This window comes from Camelus ferus, chromosome 11 (assembly GCF_009834535.1).
Source record: "Camelus ferus isolate YT-003-E chromosome 11, BCGSAC_Cfer_1.0, whole genome shotgun sequence".
In the NCBI taxonomy this organism is placed as follows: Eukaryota; Metazoa; Chordata; class Mammalia; order Artiodactyla; family Camelidae; genus Camelus; species Camelus ferus.
In genome coordinates, this window is record NC_045706.1 from 12499353 (window position 1) to 12520985 (window position 21633).

Consider the following 21633-nt stretch of genomic DNA (forward strand, 5'->3'; position numbering starts at 1 on the left):
ACCTCCTTCACCACTTTGAAACTCGTCAACCAACACAGAGCCTGTGCCGATTCACTATCGAAAGCAAGGAAACAGATAAAAGGAGGTCCCAGTTTCTTTCTCCCTCGGCTGCCTTCAAATGAAAGTCGAAAGGCCAAGCAAGGATAAGAAAGGGGTATGCTGACTGACAGACACAAGGACGCAGGAATTAGGGAACATAGGCACACTTGCTCAGGCGACTGACTGCCTGGACAGGGATGGAGATAGCGCCCCTGCACTGTCCCTGCTAGTGGGTGGGTGGGGTTATTGCTTTCCTTTCCAGCAGTCCCAAAAGCTTTGCTTCATTGGGCTACAAGGCCATGGACTATTGCCAGAAGCTCCCTGCTGAAAGATAAGTTGACCTGTTTAGCGGGCCACAGGCCCAGCATGGGAGGTGGGGGACGCATCTGCTGACTCCTCTGCCACCTTCCTGGACATCTTTTCGTTTCAGACTCTGCTCTTGCCACTGGTCACGGGCCTTGTATGTAACTTGGGTTCCAGTCCTCTAAGGAGCTGCTTGGGGTAGTCAACGGGAATTCACCTTCCACCTTAGGAGAGGCTTCTGAAACGCTGGTGTCCCACCAGCCTCTCTCTTAGGCACTTTATTCTCTCTTTTTTGTACTTCCCCATTTTCTGGACTCTGGAAGTTTGGGATAGGGCTTAGAAAGGAGGTTGTGGTCATTTGAGGAAAGAAGGCAACTGGAGGCTTCTTCTCTTGGACACTTTAGCTCTCCATGAAACCTGGAGAGGACGCCGGGAAGACTTAGAAGAACAATTCCTTTCCCTGTATTGAACTTTAGCTTTTAAAGGCGTGTTTGCTTACACCAAGAGCTCAGTGAACCTCACAATCTGGTGTGGAAGGAATCATGATACCCATTTTCCAGATGAGAAAACCGAGACTCAGAGAGGTCACCCTGCGAGAAGCCCTGAGACAGCCCTGCCTCCAACCTCCAGCTCCCCCCACCTCCCCCCTCGATAGACACCTGCATTCAAGATAATGAGAGATGGTGGCGAAAAGCTCCCCCGCAGGCAGTCTGGGGCGCCCAAACTGTCTCTTTCAGGCGGCCCCACATCGTATAACTCCATCACTTGCCTCGAACCCACTTGCCCACCATTGTCCTCTAGGCCCCCTTTTCCGGCCTAAGGCCTTTCCTCAAGCCGTCTTGCTCCTTCCCAGGTCGCCTCCTGAGGACTCAAGCCCCTGATTTAGGACTAGTGGGTCTGTGGCGGCCTCCCTGCGCCAGTAAACGGAAGCTCTGGTAGACCAGCGCTGGCCTGCCCGGCGCTCTGAGGCCTCCGCCGAGACTCTGTGCGCTCCGCAGCTTCGCGTTGCTCTTCAAAGCATCCCTGAAATCTCCGAGGATGCCCTGCGCCGGAGGTCCAGAATCCGGGAGCGCGGCCTGAGCCCTCCCTCTCAGCCAGCAAGACGCCCCAAAAGCCCCTGGCCCAGCGACCTCTGCCTCCTTAGCTCTGCCCAGCCTGCCCAGAGCTGGCCGGGGGACAGAAGAGTGGCCAGGGGGTAGAAGCTTCCGAAGAGGCCTACAGATAGGGTCTGACCGCCCTCCTCATGAGGAGACCCCCTCCCGGAGCCACGGCCCCTGGCTATCTTTAATTACTGGCGGCCACAGCGGCAGGCAGACGGCCTCCCAGGACGATCGATCGGGATGCAGTCTTCTGATTCGGCCCCACAGCTGCACCGCCCCGCCACGCTCACATTCGGGGGCCCTAGCACCAGGAGGTTGGACACACCAGACCCCGCTTTCCTATTTGCGTCTCCTCGGTATCTGGGCGTTGGGACACGCGGTGAGCTCCGCTTCCCCCGCGACTCCGCGGAGCCTCTGGCGGCTGGAGCAGAGGCAGAGAATGGGGCCCTCCAGAGGCCTTCAAGCGGCCAAAGCTGGGTCCGGCTTCCCACCCCCACCCCCACCCCCACCTCAACCCCCGCCCCATGCACACCCCCGGCAGGGACCCGGAGAGGCCCGACCGCAGCTGCCCTCCGCTTAGCCTGGCCGCCAGCGGCTCTCCGGGGTCTACGCAACAAAGGGTGGCAACGCGGCGGCGCGGGCAGGGACCTCATTGGTTCAATATTAGCTTTTCATTCCAGTCTATTGTGCCCATCTGAGATAATATTGACTCTGAGGTGAGAGCCCACAGACGACAGGGCTTGTCTAACACTCCGCGGCAGGGCGCTCGAAGGGAAGAGAACCAGAAATGGAGAGTTAAAGAGACTGCAAATAAAAGCTGCTGGCGCGGCTGCGCGCCCCAGGGCCGCGCATGGCCCAACAGCCCCGCGCTCTCTCCTCCCGGCGTACGCCTCGGCCTCCGACCCAGGAACCGAGGGTCGGGAGAGGCTCCTGGGGTCTGGGGGCCGCTCTGAGGAAGAGCAATGAGCGTTCCCATCTAAAACCACCCTCGTTTAACACCCCCCCGCCCTCCATCTTCCAGACAACTGATTTTGAGGTTCCGCTTCTGGGCAACTCTGGAGAAAAACGAATTCCCATGCACATCGTTTTAGTTTGCCAGAAAGCCAACTGAAATATATTCCCCTTTTAAACGATGTAACACCTTAGGGTAACTTCGCTGTCAAAGTGTTTCTCCGATTTCCGCAGCATCAAAAGAGTAAACACGCGCAGCGATTATTGTTAGGCTGCACTACTTGCGAGTGCGCGGTTAATATCAAATTTCTAACTGCATTTTGCTTTGCTTTGAATCGTCTCCTTGCAGCCCATCCACGGGTTTCTTAACCGCCCTTCTAACCGCAGCTTTAAAGGGCCTCTGGAATGTTGAAGTCTTGCATATAATAAGATTCGTTTCAATTTCCGAATTCTCTCTAAATGCCTACATTGGAAAAATGACACTTTAAGTTGTCTTATGTGTCAAAGAGAACTCTTAGGTTTACACTCTCGGGACCCACCGCCAAATGCTCAGGGCTTGCAGTGAACGCGCGACTGAACGTTCCCGGGTCGTTTAAGAAATTTGTGTCTCCCCCCTCATTGGAGTCTGACCTCTGTAAAAGATAATCTCCGTTACTCCAATAAGGAGCTGGTCGTTTGGAATCTTTACATCTACCCCAAGACACTTGGGTGTGTGGGGAGCTGGGATGGGGCAAGAAATGGGGTGGGGGCTTCAGCATCCAGGGAACCGTTGTGCGCCTCCCTCCTTCCGCCGAAGTGCCCCATGCTGAGCTGGGGCTCAGCGATCACGATCTCCAGCACCGTGAATATTTTAGAGGAGGACATTCTGTTTAATATATGTGTTCTGTAATATATTATATATATGATCCGTTTGTAGTATATATTATTTAGCATATAATATGTATTATATGGTTTCATCATGTCATATACTGTCTACCATATATTTAAGCCCGAGTTCCAATTTACATTAATATGTTAGTTAACATATGATACATTTTATACGTTACATGTTATACTTCATGTGTAGATAGTTCTGGATATATATGTACATATAAATATATTTATTTTACGTATGTGTGTAAAAGTATTTGGGGGAGCCTATAATTTCCCTGCAAGTACATATTTGATAGTTTTCATACAAAGTTTTTTTTTTTTTTAAGTCCTAGTGGAAACCACTTTGACATCAGCTGTCCTTATAACAAATGCCCTGGGGTCCAATTTCGGCCCCAGGGAAAGGCGGGAGCGGGTAACTCGGCCGTAAGGGACAGCAGATCCGCTCTAGAAAGTGGTTTTCCAAACGCCCATTCCCTGGGGACAGAGGAGGAAACGTTCTGGACCTAGTGGCTGGCTCTTCTCGCTTGCGTCGTGTGGTTGTTTTGGTTTTGAGAGAGGCTGTTTAGAGGCTCCGATGGTCCCTACACTGATGTCATGAATTAAAAATGAATTTGAGGAGTGCAGCATATGCTCAGCTGAGGCGTCTGGGAGAGCAGCGGAGGCCTTTCACCCCGGATTCTGGGCTCCAGACGCCGCACTGGCGGCTCCGGCCTCCGCGGGCGACGCGGGCGCGCACAGCGGTCCGGGCTCCCGAGGTCCCCGCTCCAGCCTGCAGCCGCCCTCCGACCTCGTGCCAGGAAAAGCTGTCCGTGGCTTGGACCGCCTGCAGACCGGGCGGTCCCAGCTACAGTCCGCTTTTCGATTAAGAGCCAAGAGCCGAAGAAAGCGGACAGTTGGGAGCTGCTCCCGCAGGAGGGCAGGGGCCAGGTGGAACAAAAGCTGGATTTCGGATGTCCGAAGGTTATCGCCTCCTCACCGGACATTCAGTTTATGGATGGGTGAAAAAAAAAAAAAAAAGACAACCGAAGTCAGGTACGGCGGGCATCAGAAATGAGAAACGTCCTAACTTTGCAGCCTGAGGACCGGAAGGCTTCTACTTCAGAGGCCTGGGAGTCGGGAAGAGAAACTGATGCGGCGGGGGAGGGGGCAACGGGGTGGGCTCGAGGAAGACTTAGTGAAGGGGCAAGAGGGGTCAGAGACCACCGGAACGCAAGGTGCGGTGGGCTGTTTATTTCTTATAAGCAAATCCTCCAAATAGCTACCTGGTGAACATCATGAAGCAAAACCATGAAACTTGGCTAAAATCTAACCAAGAGATGGGCTCCCCACTTCAGGCAAAACCCCAGGTTCAGGGAGCCCGGAGCCCGCCTCTGATCTGGCCTTTTCCCCAGCCTTGGGGAAAGGTTTTTGCGGACATGGAAGAGTGCAGGCTATGTCCTCACTGCTGTGTCCCTGACTGGGCTCTGGGGTGTGTGCTAACATGCGCTGGGGACCGGAAGTGAGAAAATGTCTTCATGTTGCTAAGAAAAAAGCAACCGACCCCTCCCCCTCCTCAGTCAATGGCTGCAGTCTCCGAGGCTGGCTGCGTGGGGAGGCGTCTGCACACTCACAGGATGCCAAAGCTTCCAGATGAAGGGTGGGTCACAGTGCCAGGCAGGTGGATGTGGGGCTCCCCTAGACGGGCTTTAGCACATCTGGCCCATCTGCAATATTTTCTCCACTCAGGTGATCCATCTTGCCCCTGCCCAGTGTCGTGGGAAACTTTAATTGCGTAAGCATCAGAGTTCCATATTACTGCCCCTTACTCTGAGCCCCCATGATCCTGGTTTAAGGGGCAGCTGCTCAGGTGTGCTGGGAACAAGAGAGGGTCCATTTCACCGCTCATTTACCATCAGAGCACCTTGCATGGGAGACAGTGCATTTCTATCACTGATGGCACCTGTCGCAGTACTATGCTAAGCGCCTGTTACAAGGATCTACCTCATCCGGTCGTCCGAGCAATTCATTGAAGTATGCGGCTTCTCACTTTCCAGATGAGAAAACTGAGGCTCTGAAATGCCAAGGGGTTCACCCACGGTCACACACAGCTAGGGAGACTTGGATTCCATTGCAGATCTTTCATTTCTTCCCGCCACCATCTCTTATCTCCCATCAAAATGCCCTCTTTCCCCAGTGAGGAAGTCTCACAGGGCGAGAAAAAAGATAACACTTTGCTGACTGGGTAAGAAAAGAGGTAACACTTTGCTCTTGACCCCCCCCCCCAAATTCAATAACGAGAGGATACAGAGCCTGGATCCCACTCTCCCCAGAGCACTTATTTCAGGTCCAGAAGAGACAGTGAGCAGCTGGCACACAGACAGCACAGACAGTGTACAGAGAACTTGCTCCCACATCACTTCAGTCACCTTTCCCACCACCCCCGTCCGGTGGATACTGCCGTTCTCACTGCAGTTTAGGGAGGCAGAAACAGGCTCGGTGAGGTAGAACTACTTGATCACTGCCCAGCCAGTTCGCGCAGAGCCCTGGCACTGGCCTGGGCCGGCCCATTCCAAGCCTCCCAGCTCTGCAGATACCACATATGGGACCATTTAACCAACAGAGTTAGGCCTCGCATTCTGTTGTGAAACTGCTAGGTTGTTTTCTCTTTGTTTTAAGTGTTTCTGCAAATGTTTTTTCGGGATTCAAAACTTTCTCTTTATTTATGCCTCTATTAGACTCATTCTTTCTCCATGTATGTATTGCAGCAATCTGTATTGCAGGACCATCAAGGAAACAGAAAAGGAGTTGCCCCTTAGCTGTGTTCAAATGTTACTCAGAGTCCAATTGTAGACTTCATCTGCAATTTTTGCTCTATTATTGTTTGTAGGTTTTGGTCTATTACCATTTGCCTTACGTGCATCACTAGAACTCCAATATGTAATCAAGGGTTTGAAATTGTTTCTGTCTGTGTATTTTTTCAGGACTTTAATAGCATTTTTAACCCTTGCTTGGACAATGCCTTCTCTTTGCTAAGATCTAAGGGGGAGAGTTTGAGGTTGGTTGAATTCTTTGATCAAATAATTTCATATCCAAAGGGGTAATTGAGACTCCAGATAGGAAATGGCTCGAGGGGTCTCTGACCTTGAGAGGATGTACCAAATCCCCAGCCACCACCAAGAGTCTTGCCAGGGAAGAGTGTTCTCAGCCATCAGCCAGCCAGGACTCCATCCCCACACTCATTCTGAACCTCAGTTTTTCTGTCTCCATAAGAGCCATGTCTCTCTGTCCCATGAAAAAGCCTCATTTATTCTCATTATTATAAAATCATATGTATATCTTTATACTAAACTAGAATGTACAAAGAAGAAAGCAACAATCACTTAAATTCCCTCTAACCAGAGGTCACCACTGCCCAACATTTGGGGACATTAACTTTTGACACCTCAAAAAAGAAAAGTAGTTTATGTAAACATACCTTTTCATTATTGGTGGTCTAGTAAATAAAAGAAAGGAAAGAAATACACTGTGTGATTCTGTTTACATGAAGTTTATAACTGGATATAGAATTCAGAAGAGTTCTCTGGGAGAACTCTGGGAGAGGGTTCACTGGAAAGGGGCACAAGGAAACATTCTGGGGTCCTAGACATGCTTTATGTCCTCATTTGGGCCATGGTAACATGTATACAATTGCTAAAACTCAACAAACTTAAGACCTGTGTATTTTACTATAACATTTTATACCTCAATAAAGAAAAAGAAAGAAATGAAAGAATCCTGGACAAATACTATAGCAAAAGACCAAACTGGAGGGGTTAGGGAGAAGTAAAAAAAAAAAAAAAGAAAAAAGAAAGCATGAGATGCTGAGCTAAGGCAAGCTACATACAATACCCGGAACTTCACAGAGGAGGATAACAGGCTTGTCTCCCCAGTACCACCAGCCCTTCTCAGCACTGCCCCCCTCTTCAGGCCTGCAGTTAAATCCAAGAGGGCTCGACCCTTAAAAAGGTAACACAATCTTAAGATCCTGCTGGGGCCCACCATCTACCAGACTGCCTCTTCTTGGATGCTGTTACGCTTCCATGTTTGTAATGAGGCACTGCATTTCCTGAGGTGGGAGGGGGAAGGGAGGGTATCCCTTGGAGCTTAACAAGTGTCTTTGCTTGAGTCAGGAAGGAAGATTGAAGGCCTTCACTTTCAAATAGATTACTTTCCAAAAATTTCTTTCTTAATCACTAACTAGGACTCAGAATGTTTGTACCTCATAGAAACAATGTTATAAATGATGGTCAAATTTCCAAGTATCTCCTCCCAAAAAAATCTGTTAAATGCCTACTCATAAGATATAGAATTTTAGGCTTGATAGGCATATAAGTGCACTAAATTATAGTGGTTGTGTGCCATGTAAAAAATGGAAAGAAAGCAAAATCCTTTTTTTCCCCAAAAAGACATACCTACTATCTGGGTGGATCCCAGGCACTATGTTGGCATCAGGGATTCAAAAATGAACAACCTCCTGATGTCTTCCCTCAAACAGCTCATTGTCTAGTAGAGAAAGAATGCCTTGTAAATAAATAAGTGTAATAAAAACCTTACAGGTGTTGTGATAGAGATTGTTATAATGAAACAAAACAGAAAAATAGAAGTGAATGCTAGCTGACAACGAAAAAACATTATTTTGAAGCAGGCTGAGTTGATGGGATAAGGAATTTGATGAAGACCTGTAGAAAGACTCTAAGGGGTCATGGGGTAATTTGAAGGGCAATGGCCCTAAATCTGATTCTACTTCAAAATACATGTCTTCCCTTGTCCCTGCATTACAGTTTGACTTCTCAGTCATCATTGGGGCTGGTTGGTTGATCTTCACTTTCAATTTTTTTGGAGGCAGTAGAAGTGGGCAAGACCTGTAATTCCAACGATAAAAGGAAAGAAAATTTAGAAGGTATGTAAACCCAGGAAAAGGACTGTCAGAGGTAGACTTGACCCAGTAGTGATGGAGGGAAAAGCGTAACTCCCAGCACTGGGTAAGAAAGAAAAAGCCGTTCCCCACACCAGCCACCAGATGGTGAGAATGGCTCAAGACAGCTTGGTTGTCTTGAGAGCAGAGTGAGCTTGGATGCCCTGTGTCCTCACAAGCATGGGACCACTTAAAGTCACATATTTACAGTATTCGGGGTTCATTTACTCATCCAACCAGCATTGTGCATTCACCATTCGTATGGAAATTTGCAACTGACATGCAATTAACAGGATTAAAAGATTTAGTGATCTATGGTCCTTGCCTTCAAGGATTGCTTGGGAAACTAGATAAACTATTATTTAATTTGCCCAGACATGAAATCTCCTGTATTTTTTCCTCATGATGCTGTTTTCGTCAGTAAGTTACAGAGAGTAACAACGCAGAATCTGCTGACCTCACACAATTGTTCTGAGGCTGGAATATGATTAGGGAGTAAAAATGCCTTTGTCAAGTGCGGGTTAGACAAACATTAATCATGAAAATTGTTTTCAGCTATGTCTTCCCCTTACTGGTCAATTATTCATTCAATAAATGTTTATGGTACACTTATGCTGAACAGGTACTGTTCTGGGCACTGGGGACATAGCAGTGAAGAAAACAGATGAAATCTCTGCCCTCATGGAGCTGACATTCCCCTTTAGGGCATTCCGCTGACATAAGTAAAAAGACTCATCAGCCATGTGAGGGAGGCAGAAAGCTTAAGACTGCACAAAGCTGTGTACATTTGCTGTTTGGAATATTGAAAAATTGGAAACAATCTAAGTATCCTTTAATGGAGGGACAGGTTTTTAAAAAATTATAATGCTTCCATACTACAAAAATCTGGGTGGCTGTAAAAAGAAGTAGCTCTCTGTATATAGTATCATGGAAGGATTTCCAAGACCTGTTAAAGGGGGGGGAAAGTAAGTTCCAGAATAATACGTAATATGATCCTGTTAATGTTTCAAATAAACATTACCTATTTTTGTTTTATTCATACCCTAATATACAGTTACATGTGAATACTTAGATGTAAACTCAGAGAAAAGTTCTGTAAAAATACACAGCTGACAATTGTGTTACTGTAGGGGAGGAGAGGTGAACTGATGGGGGATGGTGTGGACAGGGCACCTTTACGATGACGATGATAATTTCCGGCAATGAGTGTGCATTCACGTATTGCTTGTGTAATTAAACAAGGAGACACATGCATGTGGGTACAATTGAGTTATAGCAACATGATTATAGGTGACAATTGTTACTCTTTTAATCTCCTATTATGTTGTTTTAACATCTCTATAGAGAGATATATACATATAGATGAGATGATGCCAAAACATTAAAGGTGGATTTAAAACATGATGTCCTGGCTCGGAAATCTTGCCTCTCCCCACCCCACCTGAAGTTTATAGTGAAACCTTTTTTAAGAGCATCATGGGACATTGGATAGAAACCCTTGATCTCCCAGTTCTGAGGCACATGTAATTATTTCACAGTTAAGTAGCCTCAAGGATCTTTGCAAAAGATATGATTTCATTATGAGAGCATCATGCCACTCCCAGCAGTAATTGAGCTTCAGCTGGAGCCAATGTGGAGGTTCTGGTATGTGATGGGTGGATCCCAACAAGGTCCCCTGGTTCCCAAACCAAGCCAGGTAAGCTAGCCTGAGCTTTGGCTGATCTCTGAAAACCAGCTCATGCATCCTGGCTGAATCTCTTGTCTCTGTCTCTGTCTCTCTCTCTCTCTGTGACCTTGGCAGTCTTTAATGCTTCTGGGTTCACCAATGGCAGGAGCTGGACTCTATGGCCCATAACATCATTCCTAATCCCAAACTTCTGATTTCTATTGTGGCAAGTTGTTACAAGAGGAGACCACATTTGTTCACATGCGCATGCCATGTGCTGGGACAGAAAAGCAGAAAAGCAAAGTCCGTGGCCTTAAAGAGTTGTGGTGGAGTCAAATTCTTGAGGATGTTGAAGCTGATGAAACTGCTATAAAAGTGGACTCAGAACAGAAGCATGGAGATCTTCCTCCACTTTTCTGTGGTCTCTGGTTCGAAATCTCTTGCATAAAGTTGGCCTCTGTTCTTCTAGCCTCTTTGTTCTGAAATAAAGCTGGCAGCAGGGGCCCTAGCATGCTGGGTGGCTTCAGGTCTTAGAGGTTCAGGTCTGTAACACACATCCATGTTACACAGGGGAAAAAGAGTCCCGGGTGGGGACAGGGATAGCCTGAGTGAGTCCTAGGAGGACTGGAGATAGGACCACCGATTCAACAGACTTTTAGTGAGCACCTGCTGTTTGCCAGGCACTTTGCTGGGGATTGTGGAGCACAGGCGTGAACTGATCAAAGATAGGGCTTACAGAGCATGGCTTCAGTGGTTAGAAGCCTCTCCTGGGCTGGATGATAGAAACCTTCAGATCTGTGCCCTCCTCCAGGGCCTCCCCGAGAATGGGCAGATCCGGTCTCAGCTGCCAAGAAGCAGAAAACTGCTCAGGGCGGGGGTTGTGGGGGGACCAGTCATGCTAGACACTAAGTCTGGGGCTGGGGTCAGAAGCCATCCTAGACTGTGCAGAAAACTCTACAGTGCCCTTGGTCCCAGCCAATATTGAGCAAAGGGAACTTGCTTCCATGGGCTGAGCATGGGCAGGTGTTTCCACAGCAGAGAAGGGGCAGTGTGGCAGGAGCAGAGAATTAGCACCAAGCTGACCCAACATCTCATTCCCTCTCCGTGCCTCCTAGCTGTGTGACCAAGTAAATGACTCAATCTCCTGAGCCTCCTTTGTTTCTTCTATAAAGTAGGAATAATGACAATCCCACCCATTCTTCCTTCAGGAGATGGTGCTGGAGATCAAATGAAGTAGTGGGTGGAAAAGTAAATGATAAAGCACTTTAAAATATGAGCTGATGGTGTTGCACACTTCAAAGGGGTGCATCTTCATGCTGTCTCCCCTCCACATCCCCCATCCCACCGGGAAGCCCCTTTGCCATGCAGCCATGTGATGTTTCCCAGTGTGGAGAGTGCGGGAGCAGTCCTGGAGGCAGCAGAAGAAATTCTTGGCTCACTTGCCCCTCGTGGGCTGGAGGGATCATTCCAGAGCTCGTAGATTCCCTCACCAGATTTCCCTTACAGGGCACATGGGCAAGCTGACACTGGCGCTGGCACTGGCTGAGCAGCCCCTGGAGATGAAGCTGGGAGGCCCCATCACTACTGTGGGTTCCGGCCCTGCCCTGAAACCCACTAAACCAATGCCTTGTATACCTGACAGGCGGCATCTGGAGACATTTTCAGGCGCTTATGGGCTCCTTTGGGGAAGAGGCTCTCCCTGGGCCCATGGGCTCCTCTGCAGGAAGGAGAGACCCTTTGGGGGCAGCGGGAGCTGGGGCATCAGGCGGGCCAGCACCTCTGGTCCTCACGTACTATCAACCTTGGGCATTTCTCTGGGCACAGCTGTCAGATGTGATTATTTTTTATTTTGAAAGTGACACATAATAATAAAACGTAAACGTGACATAAGAGGAAAAAGTCAGAGACAATACCTTACCCATCCTACAACCATTAACCATCTGCTATAAAAATGCTTCTCAATATAGCTATGTATGCTTCTTAAACAGGATTTGGGAAAACTCAGGTAAATCATTCTCTTGGATGTTCCCTCCTTCGGGGGGTAGGTCCGCCTCCCTCCTGCAGAGTATCCCAGCATTGGACCATTTTTGACTCTTTCCACAGGGTAAATCCCCTGAAGTTAAATTACAGGATCAAAAATATTTCTCTGCATCCTCAATGTTTTGAATGTTACCATTCCTTTTTAAAAGTTTGGTAGTGAGTGAAAATAAAATTGTGCTCTAATTTTAAGTCGTTTGATTATTTATGTGGCTGAACATCTTTTTTTATTTCTTGTATGTTTAGTGGCTGTTTGTATTTCTCCTTCTGTAAAAAGCTTGCTTTTGTATCTCAATTTTTCCCTTGGAAAGATGGTCTTTTTCTTATCTTAAAACAATACTTCATATAGTAAAGCCCTGAATTTATTGTTTGTCTTACATTATATTTTTTCACTAGTTTGCCATCTGTTTTTTGTGTGTGTTTCCATACCAAAGATTTAAATATTCAAGCAGGTGAAGTTGTTAGTTTTTTTCCTTTCTGGATTCTGAGGTACATTTCTTTTCAAGAAAGGCCTTTCTTATCCTCAAGGTAATGAAATTCTTATTTTTTACTTTCTTCTCCAACTTTTATAATTTTTTAAAATGTATACATCTTTAATACATTTGTATTTTTCTCTGTGAATGTGACAGGAGGTGAAAACCTACTTTTTCCCCCTCCAAATGGATAGCTAATTATTCCAACATCATTTATGGAAAAATCTTGTCCTTCTCCACTAACAAGAAATACAATAATAACTAGATTCCCATTTAAACATTTTATTTCATTAACTTATTCTATTCTACATTCTATTTTATTCACTTACCTTTTTGATATTCCTACAACGTTATCATACTGCTTAATTACTCTGACTTTGTAATATCTTTTAAAATCTGATAGAGCAAGCCTCCTCTCGTTTTTCTTATTTTACAAAAATTGTCTATTCCCGTGTGTCTAATTTCCTAGATAATATATAGAATCAAATTGCCAGTTCTTTTAATCAGGAATTTTATTGAAATTGCATAAAATTTATAGGCTGATTTGGGTGAGAATTGAAATCTTCACAATACTTAGCCATCTCAAGCAGAAATACCATAGTTTACTTAATTTAGATTTCCTTTGATGCACTTCAATATTTGCGTCTAAACAGGTCTTAGATGTTTCTTGCATGAATAAGCCATTGCATTTTCAGTTTTGGGGGTGATTATGCTTTGTTTTGTTTTTGCTATGGTGAATGGAATAAATTTCATTTTATATTTGCAACTTGGTATTACTATTATATAAGAAAACTAGTTTGTATCTGGGAATCCTTGCAAACTGTATTCTTGTTTCTATTTTGTAATCAGTTGAACCTCTTGGATTTTCCATTTAATTACTGCTTTACTTACTACCAAGAGAAAGTATGTCTGTTGTACAAAAGGAAAGAAACAAACAGTACCTTTCAGAAGTAGTCATTCTTAACATTTTGATAAATATCCTTCAAAAAATATATGTTTTATATTTATATATACATATATTCTTAAAATAATATCAAAATGTTTATAACATACAAACATCTACTGAAGTAGACAGACATGTATGTCTAAGAATTAAGTAGACACCGATATTAGAGTCATACGAATAGCATCATAATATGCATATTGTTTTCTAACCCACTTTTCCTACTTAATAAAATATTATAAGCCTTTTTCCACATTATTATTCTACATTATCATTTTAACAGCTGCATCAAATGTATGAACTTATTTAAGCAATCCTCTAACTTTGGACATCTAGGTTGAGTCTATTTTTTTAATATTATAAATCTATAGTGAGCATCTTATTACGTAAATCTTTGTGAATGTGCATGATTATTTCTTTAGGAGGAAGTTCTAGAAGTGGGCTTTCTGGATCCAAAGGCATGCTGGAATCTAAGGTTTTTGTGACAGAGTTGACCAGTTGCCCGCCAGAAAGCTTCTTTTCCTACCTTCACTTTTTAATACAGATTTCCTTTCATATCTCCCTTTGTTCAGTAAATATTATACCATAGATGGTTCTTAAATTCTTAAACTCACTGGCAACATCGTCTTAACGGTAACAGAATATTCTGTCAGCCACCAACCCTCTTTGGAGCCTTCACGGTTCCTTTTGTTTCCTGGGATAACCCAAGACTTCCAACTTCCAGACCAAGCAACTTTGATGATGGGGAACCCCAGCCTGGGGTTCCAACTCCCCAAGTAGAAATAAAAGGGTTCAGTCAGCCTCAATCTTATTTGCTCTGTGCAGCAGGGAGGTGGCCAGAGGCTCTATGAAATGTTAGTCATTCTAAGAGTTTGCTACCTACAAGAAGCAGAAGATCCAATTGTGCTTCAAATAAAAATCCCCTTTCCCTGCCATTTCTTAATCAGTCAAAAAGGTGTCACATATTCTCCCCATCGGGTGTTCGTTTGGCAAGAAACTCCTAATTCAGAAACCCTTCCAGCAAGGGGGTACGTTTTTCTAAGCAGCGAATGACTACAAACACAACAGCATTGACAAGTCACAACTTATATCCTTCTATGGTGTTTCTGCTCTTTTGAAAATGTTAATAAAAACTTAATGTGGAAAAAACCCAACTTTTTCCAAATATGTGTACCAATGAGCCCGAGGCAACTCATACTTTCTTATAAAATAAAGTGGGTCACTCACATCAATCATGTTGTCTTAGCACATTTTTTCCAAATTAGGAATTCTCAATCCATCATACCATGTTATGGCATCCCTTTTCCAAACATTTCCTTTTAATATGCTCTTTAACATGATAAGCAAATCTAATAGAATACATTAGTGTCACTTTTCAGTGATGGAGTGTTTCCTCCTGTTGCAATCCATGATGAATTCAGGGAAATATTTTTCCCAGCTCACCCTCTAACCGTGATCACTTGTTGAAAATATGACAATGGCCCCCAAAGCAGCCAGCGCCACACTGGGGTGTTGGCCTTAGAAAAATCACGGGACTCCTGCCTCACCTCTCCATGTGTCATAAATGCAGAAGACTCACAAGATGTGTGTGTCCCAAAGCAAAATAATAAATCCAGATTCTGTACGTGAGCAGTGTTTAAATTTAGCCTGTCGATTCAGTAGAGCTGCGCCTGCACACATAGTATCCTGTATAGATCAAAAGCTTGTACTGGGCTTCATTTTAAAACCACATTGCTCTCAGAACGTTTCCAAATCTCCTGAATCATGCAGAAAGGGAGGATCCTTGGCTTAAGAGTCTCCCGAACTGGTTACCATCCTCTTGCAAGTGAATTTGGACCCCGCATGAGATACACGCTCTGTTTACAACCCACTTGAGATAAATATATTTGCATGTTCATATATTTGACAACACTTAGCTGGCAGAAACACAGTCTTTGTTTCCACTCGTATCTCCAGTTCTCCGACTCATGTGTTCAGTGTTAGCACTTGACTTTCTTTGGAGATTTCTTTTTTTTTTTTTTGGACAGAGTTTTGGAATAAAACATTTGTGAAAGTTGGGAATGGGAGAGATTTGCAGAGCGCCCAGGAATTCAGTTGTTTCGGGCTTTTGGCCACCCAATAGGAAGACGTCTGAATGGGAAAGGGAAAGTTCAGTTTGTTTTCTGGATCTTTCATCTGGACACGCGGGGTCCTGCTGACGCAGGTTTTGATTGCCCATTTCACAAGTCACATCACTTCTTCCTCCCGTCTTGGGAAAGGGGAAGGGAACGTTATGGACTCTGATCAGCCGTAGCTTCCTGACGCTGCCCCATTCCTGCCCAGAGCTAACAACTTGAGGCTGTGTGTGTCCAGGAAACCTCACGAACTCATCACAAAAATGACTGTGCTGGGGGCAGTGGAGAATACAAAAACAAGACATAGCTGCTGCCCTTAAGGATCTTGAAGTCAGGCTTGAAAACAAGTAGAATATGATGAGGAAAAGAAGAAACATCCAGGTTGTTCAGGGGAGGGAGAGGTCACTGCCAGGTAAGGGTGAATGTAATGAAAGATTGAGAAGAAGATGATCTTTGAACCAGTCATCAAATATTGAGTAGGCTTTGGATCTACACAGATGGGCAAAGCATCCTAGGTCAAAAACACAGCAGGAGTAAAGGGGCAGGTGAGGGAATGCACGCAGGGAGTAGGGGCGGGACAAACAATTAAGGACCAATGGAAAGCAGGCTGCGTAAAGAGAAGCATGAGAAGAAATCCAGGAAGGAAGATGGATGAAAGTGTGTGAGGAGCCTTGAGTGCCAACAGAAGGAGCAAAGCCTCCGGGGGACAGTCCCCCTCCCATGCCCCCAGAATGTTCTGGTCGCATCAACACATTTGCCTGGAATAGGAAGGTTGTTAGGGGGATAATATTTACATGGGTGCATGTGAGCCCCCCCCCCAATCTTCTGTCTCTTTTACACTCTCCTTCTGTGCACAGGCAAGTGCTACAGCAAACCAAAGTGTGTTCCATTGCTGAGGTTGGAGCACCATCCTGGAAATTCCCGCCGGCCTCAAAGCTGTTGCTCACAGAGGTTTAGGGTTCTCCCAAGTTTCACTGTTTTCTATGAGTTACCATTTACAGAAGCTGCCCCTTTATTTCTGGTCCATGGACCCAGAGGGGCTATGCAATGGAAGACTTTAGGTGCTTTGGTAAAAATCCATCAGTTTGTTCACCACACATTTATTGAGCAACTACTATGTGCCTTCACATTGCTCTGTGCGCTGGGGACAGAGTGTGTGAATAAAACACGCAGAGTCCCTGTCTTCATTGGGTTTGCTTTCTAGTGAGAAAGACAGAAAGTTATCAAGATCATTTCAGAGAGTTATAAGGGAAATAAAGGAAATAAGCGAAGTTATGGGATAAAGAGTGATTGGAAGTAGGAGAAGGACAAACATGTCAGAGAAGATGGTCAGAAGATGCCTGAAGGATGGGAGCTCAGAAGGAGCCAGCTAGCTGAACAACAAGAACAGAGAACAGAGCAAGCTCAGGTGGGTGGTGAGTTGGAGGAAGCTAGAAAATGAGAGGAAAGGGAGCAGATGGGGCTGGGGTGAGGCAGGAGCCCATTTGGGATTTGAGGTACAATGGGAAGTTCCTACAGGGTTTTAAGGGGGCAGTGACCGAGCTCTGAAGTTTGGGGTCCCCACTTTAGAGCCACCGTTGGCCACCATCTGTTCCAGCCTCACCGTTGTCAATTTTCACCACAAAGTCAAAACCAGTGCTCAGAGTGCATCAGCTTTTATTTTTACAGCAATCTTTGTACCCAAACCACCGTAGCATTTTTAATAACAAACTGGCAGGGAGTCAGACATCTGTACTTGAAAAAAACAGCCCAAGCCAAGTATTTCTAAATGTTTTATATTTACTTGTAACATTAGAATAACCATGAGGTTGCTTTTTGCATAATCGGAACCATTCTCATTAGGGTTCGACAGATCTCATCCTTCATGGGCTTGGGTGGTGGTTTTCATTATGGCAATGACATTGATCTGATGGGAGCGAATCTCTCCTTGAACGTTTGTGGATAAAAGGGGGAAGAAGTTGAGAGAAACCAGGGCAAGCTAGGAAAATAAGAACTCTGCGAAGATAACCATCAGCTTGGCATTGGCGGCAGGGCAAGAAAAGAGCCCAGGTTTCGAAGTTCAGCAGAGCTGGGCTAGAAGTTCAGCTGGGTGACCTTAGGCAAGTCACTTAACCTCTCTGAGCATCCATCTACCCATAGGCAAAATGCAGATGATAACAGAAAGTACTTCATGGAGTTGTGGTGAAGTCTAAATGAAATAAAACAGGGAAAAGGGCCTGATATGAAGTTGTTTTCTGCCTGCCTTCCTCCAAAATTAGTATTTAACATCCAAGATTGAGACACTTCCCCCCATCTTTGTTCTAAAGTAAACTTGCAAGATCGATCAAGCAAAAGCACAGCATACCCAGTTAAACCTGAATTTCAGATAAATAACAAATAATTATTTATTATAAATATGTCCCATGCAATATTTGGGACACTCTTAGAGTAAACAAGACATCCTGTATTTTATCTAGAAACCCTATTCTAATGGCTTAACAATCCTGAGAAAGAGGGTTTTTGAGACCCAGCCCGGTCTTGGTATTCTACCTGGGCACCTGTGTCAGAGGCAGTTTGACATCCTTGTAAAGACTGTGACTTTCTTGCTCACTGAATCCCCAGTGCCTAGAACAGACCTGGTTTACAGTAGGTGCTCAATAAAGATGTATTGAATGAGAAACTAAACTACAAGACCTTGTCATACTCAACCAGATTTGGGAAGTATACACATTTCAAACATGCCTTATAGACTGTGCGTCTCCTTTATCTGAGGTCGCTGATATGAAGACAAGGACCTGCTGAGCACCCCAGCCCTCACTCCCCATCGCCAGAATCAACCTGGAATTGAAAAGGAGGGTGACCGTCACACTCACATCACCTCTCAGCCAACTGCAGCCAAGGTGGAGCCAGATCTGTGCAGCTTACACTGCAGCCCCTGCCCCAAACTCCCTCCACGGCTCCCCCAAAACAACATGGGTTGCAGGAATACTTCATGCCAACTCATTTCATACTTCATTTATTTTATTAAAAAAGAAGATACAACTTCATGTTCAGAGTCTGCTTTTTTCTCCCCCTTCCTTCTGAAAACAGGAGACATCTGGGCTGGGAGAAGCTGAGAGTGGACGGTGAAGAAGTCAGGCGTGGCCCCTCTGAGCCTCCCAGGCTGGCAAATATCTACGTTTCTCGGGAAGTTGTGAGCACAGAGGATTTCCCCAGGAATCCAGTCCGGACTTGTAAAGAAATGATCCCAACATCAAGAAAAGAAACCGGCCAGTAAATTCCTAGTTAGTTCGTTTTCTAAGACTTCTGAATGTGTTTTGAATTTTCTCTAAATTAAGATAATCATAAAAGGTTAAGACATTTAAACAGAGCTCCACCTGATCCCAGGGCTTGATGTGTTCGCTTAATTAGTTCCCGAACATACGGTTCAGAGCTTCTTATAAAAACAGGTTAATGACTCGAGGTATATTTGGGTATTAGATTGAACGATGTTAAAGGGACATTCAGACCCATCTCAAGGCCTTAACCTGCCCTTGATCTGTGCTGGAAGCCATTGCTGACATCTGTTTCAAAGAGATATCAAAAAACTTTCCAGTGGCCTCATGGTAAAACAAAAATCCACACAGAGATAGGTATCAAGCATTAAAATACTCAGGATTCAACATCGCCTGAGGAATGTGTGACCCCAAAATGTAACGGGGGGGGCGGGGAGGGGGTTGGTGTTTGTGGTGGTTGAGGAGGGGCTCATACAAAGCCGGAGTGGACGGCTTCGGCTCCGTACGGAGAGGGAGCAGCTGGGTCATAAACGTCCCCAGGGCCTTTGTTCTTTCGTGTGTTTCAGCCCCGATAATAAACCAGGTGCTCCTGTGTGTGGAACATAATTCAGGTCGCCAGGAGTCACTCGCCCAGCACCCCCGGCAACCCCACTCTTGCCCGCCCCTCCCGGGAAGGCGCCGGTGGGGACGCCCGCAGGAGGAGGGAGGTACTGCACCGACTCATCCGCACTCCCGAGTCCCACCCTTGACCCGCAGCCCCAGTGAAGGTCACGTGGGTGCTTGCTCTGCTTAACTCAGCTTTTGGATAAGCTCCCTCCCCAACCTCCAATCAGATTTCTGCCCCTGACGCCTTCCCGTATGGGCACGCGGGGTCCATTCTATTTGTGAAAATTCGGGCCACGTGTGGGAAATGACAGTCAGCCAGGTCCATAACACCCGCCCAGAGGGGATCGGACGCATCTCTCTGCTTCAGTGCACCTCACTCTACCCACATCCGTCACCCAGCCTTTTAACAAGTACTCATCCAGCACCTGTTGTGTGTGGGGTATGAAGTGGTCTGGGAAAAGCAGAGCTGGTTTGAGTCTAGTCCTGCCCTCCGGGGGGCTCACGGTCGAAGGAGATGAGGCAGAGATGGGTAGGCAAGCGTTAAGTGAGGCCCTCACAGGTGTTTGAGAGAGGCGTAAGCAACATGAGATCGGAAACGTGAGAGGAAGAGATCATTTCAGGCAGGGTAATGAGGACAGCTTCACAGAGGACAAGGCGTCTGGACTCTGAATGATGTGCCCATTTGGACTATGGTAACTGAGGGTGGGTCACAAGGCATCGCATGTGGAGGGAATGGCAAGAACAAAGGAAACTGCCGTGGTCCAAAACCTGGGAGTCGCTTTCCAGGCAGAAACAGCATCCCCATCCCTGCTCATCTGATCCTCAAATATCCTTGTGAAGTTGATAAGGCTGGGATAATTATTTCCACTTTATAGATGAGAAAACCAAGGCGCACCGAGGTTATATACATGTCCCAAGGTTTCATGGCTCAGATATAGTGCAGCCCAGATTCAAACTCAGGCTTAAACTTTCCAGATCCACTGGGAAGTAATACTGAAAAGATCATATTGCCAAGGATCTTAAATTAAAAGGTGAGGAGGTTGCTATTTCCTCTGTAGTCACAGGGAGCTATCGAGGACTTTGAGCGAGGCTGGAAGACCCATTAGGCAGCTGTGAGCAACAGAAGCCAGAGCAGGAAGAAGCTGGGTGTGGGAGGATGAAGGATGGATGCGTGGTGGTCCCTCAGAGGTTGTTACATCCACTCTGGGCGATGAGCTGGAGGGAAAAGGAGAACAAGGATGCAAGAAATGGGAAGTTAGACTACTGTCAGGCAGGAGACAGGAAAGAGGCTCCAAGAACCACTGTGCCTCCAAAGAGCTGGCTGTGATGCCTCCCAAAGTCAGCTGAGACTCCAGCATCCATGACAGCTGTGGTTTAGAGTGATTACAGTGAGCCAGGCACTTTCACATCTATTTCCTCAATGAATTCTCATAACAACCCTATGAAGTAACTGATCTTATTACTTCCAGTTTATAGATGAATAAACTAAGGCACACAGTGGTTAAGGATCTTGGCGATGGCTACCCAGGGAGGAAATGGCTCAAACTGAAATATGAACAGGTCTTTCCACCCAGAGCCTGAATGCTGGACCTGACCACTCCCTCCAACCCTCCCTCTTAGGTCTTACATACCACTCAGACTGCCAGGGATGGAGGGGCGGGGTTCCCGTTGCCCATCAAAGTGCGTCTGCCTGGCTGCCCTTGGCTGGCCACCCTCTCCCCAGTCTGGCCCAAAGTTACCTTTTTCCTTTGTTACCTCCCCCTGGGTCCCGAGGGATCCTGCTGCCACAGCCCAGCAGGCAGGAGGCCAGATCCGGGCTGTGATACAGAGAGACAGAGTCCTTGTGAGCTGGAGTCCCAGCCTGGGGCGTCACAGCAGGAGAACTCAAAGCTGGGCCAAGCTCAGTGGGACTGAGATCAAAGCCAGCAGGGGGTGGCAGTACAACAAGGAACAGAAATGAGCCGGGATGAGGCCGGTCCCATATCATTCCTGTGGTTGCATCGCTGGGCTGGGGCGTCTTTGAAGGTCTGGGACACCCCATCCCTGGGTGCAAGGCAGAAGACCTCCTCGCTGCCCTGGGCTCCCCTCCAGGGGCTGGGGGCTGAGAAAGTTGTCTGCCCAGCCTCAGTGATCCCCTCCTTCAACTTACTGCCTGCTGGCCCACCTCGGGATGCTGTGCCCACATCCCTGCTCTCTGGTGTAGCTGCTTTCATTTTCCTACGTGGAAAATGGGTGTGGCTCCCTCCTGGTTTGGCCTGTTATACTCTTTGTGACTCTGGGCATAGCCCCATGCACATTGTAGTATTTCCAGAAATCCTTGAGACCTGCCTAACAGAAAGCC

General features: G+C 46.4%; 1 long non-coding RNA gene across 1 annotated transcript in view; it reads left to right on the forward strand.

Moving 5' to 3' along the window:
• Nucleotides 1–21633, forward strand: part of LOC106729429 — a 76691-nt gene that overhangs the window by 5418 nt on the left and 49640 nt on the right. Inside the window, exons 2-3 of the long non-coding RNA XR_001365837.2 lie at nt 18184–18311; nt 18502–18695. This is a non-coding gene — a long non-coding RNA (uncharacterized LOC106729429). The remainder of the gene's footprint in view (nt 1–18183; nt 18312–18501; nt 18696–21633) is intronic.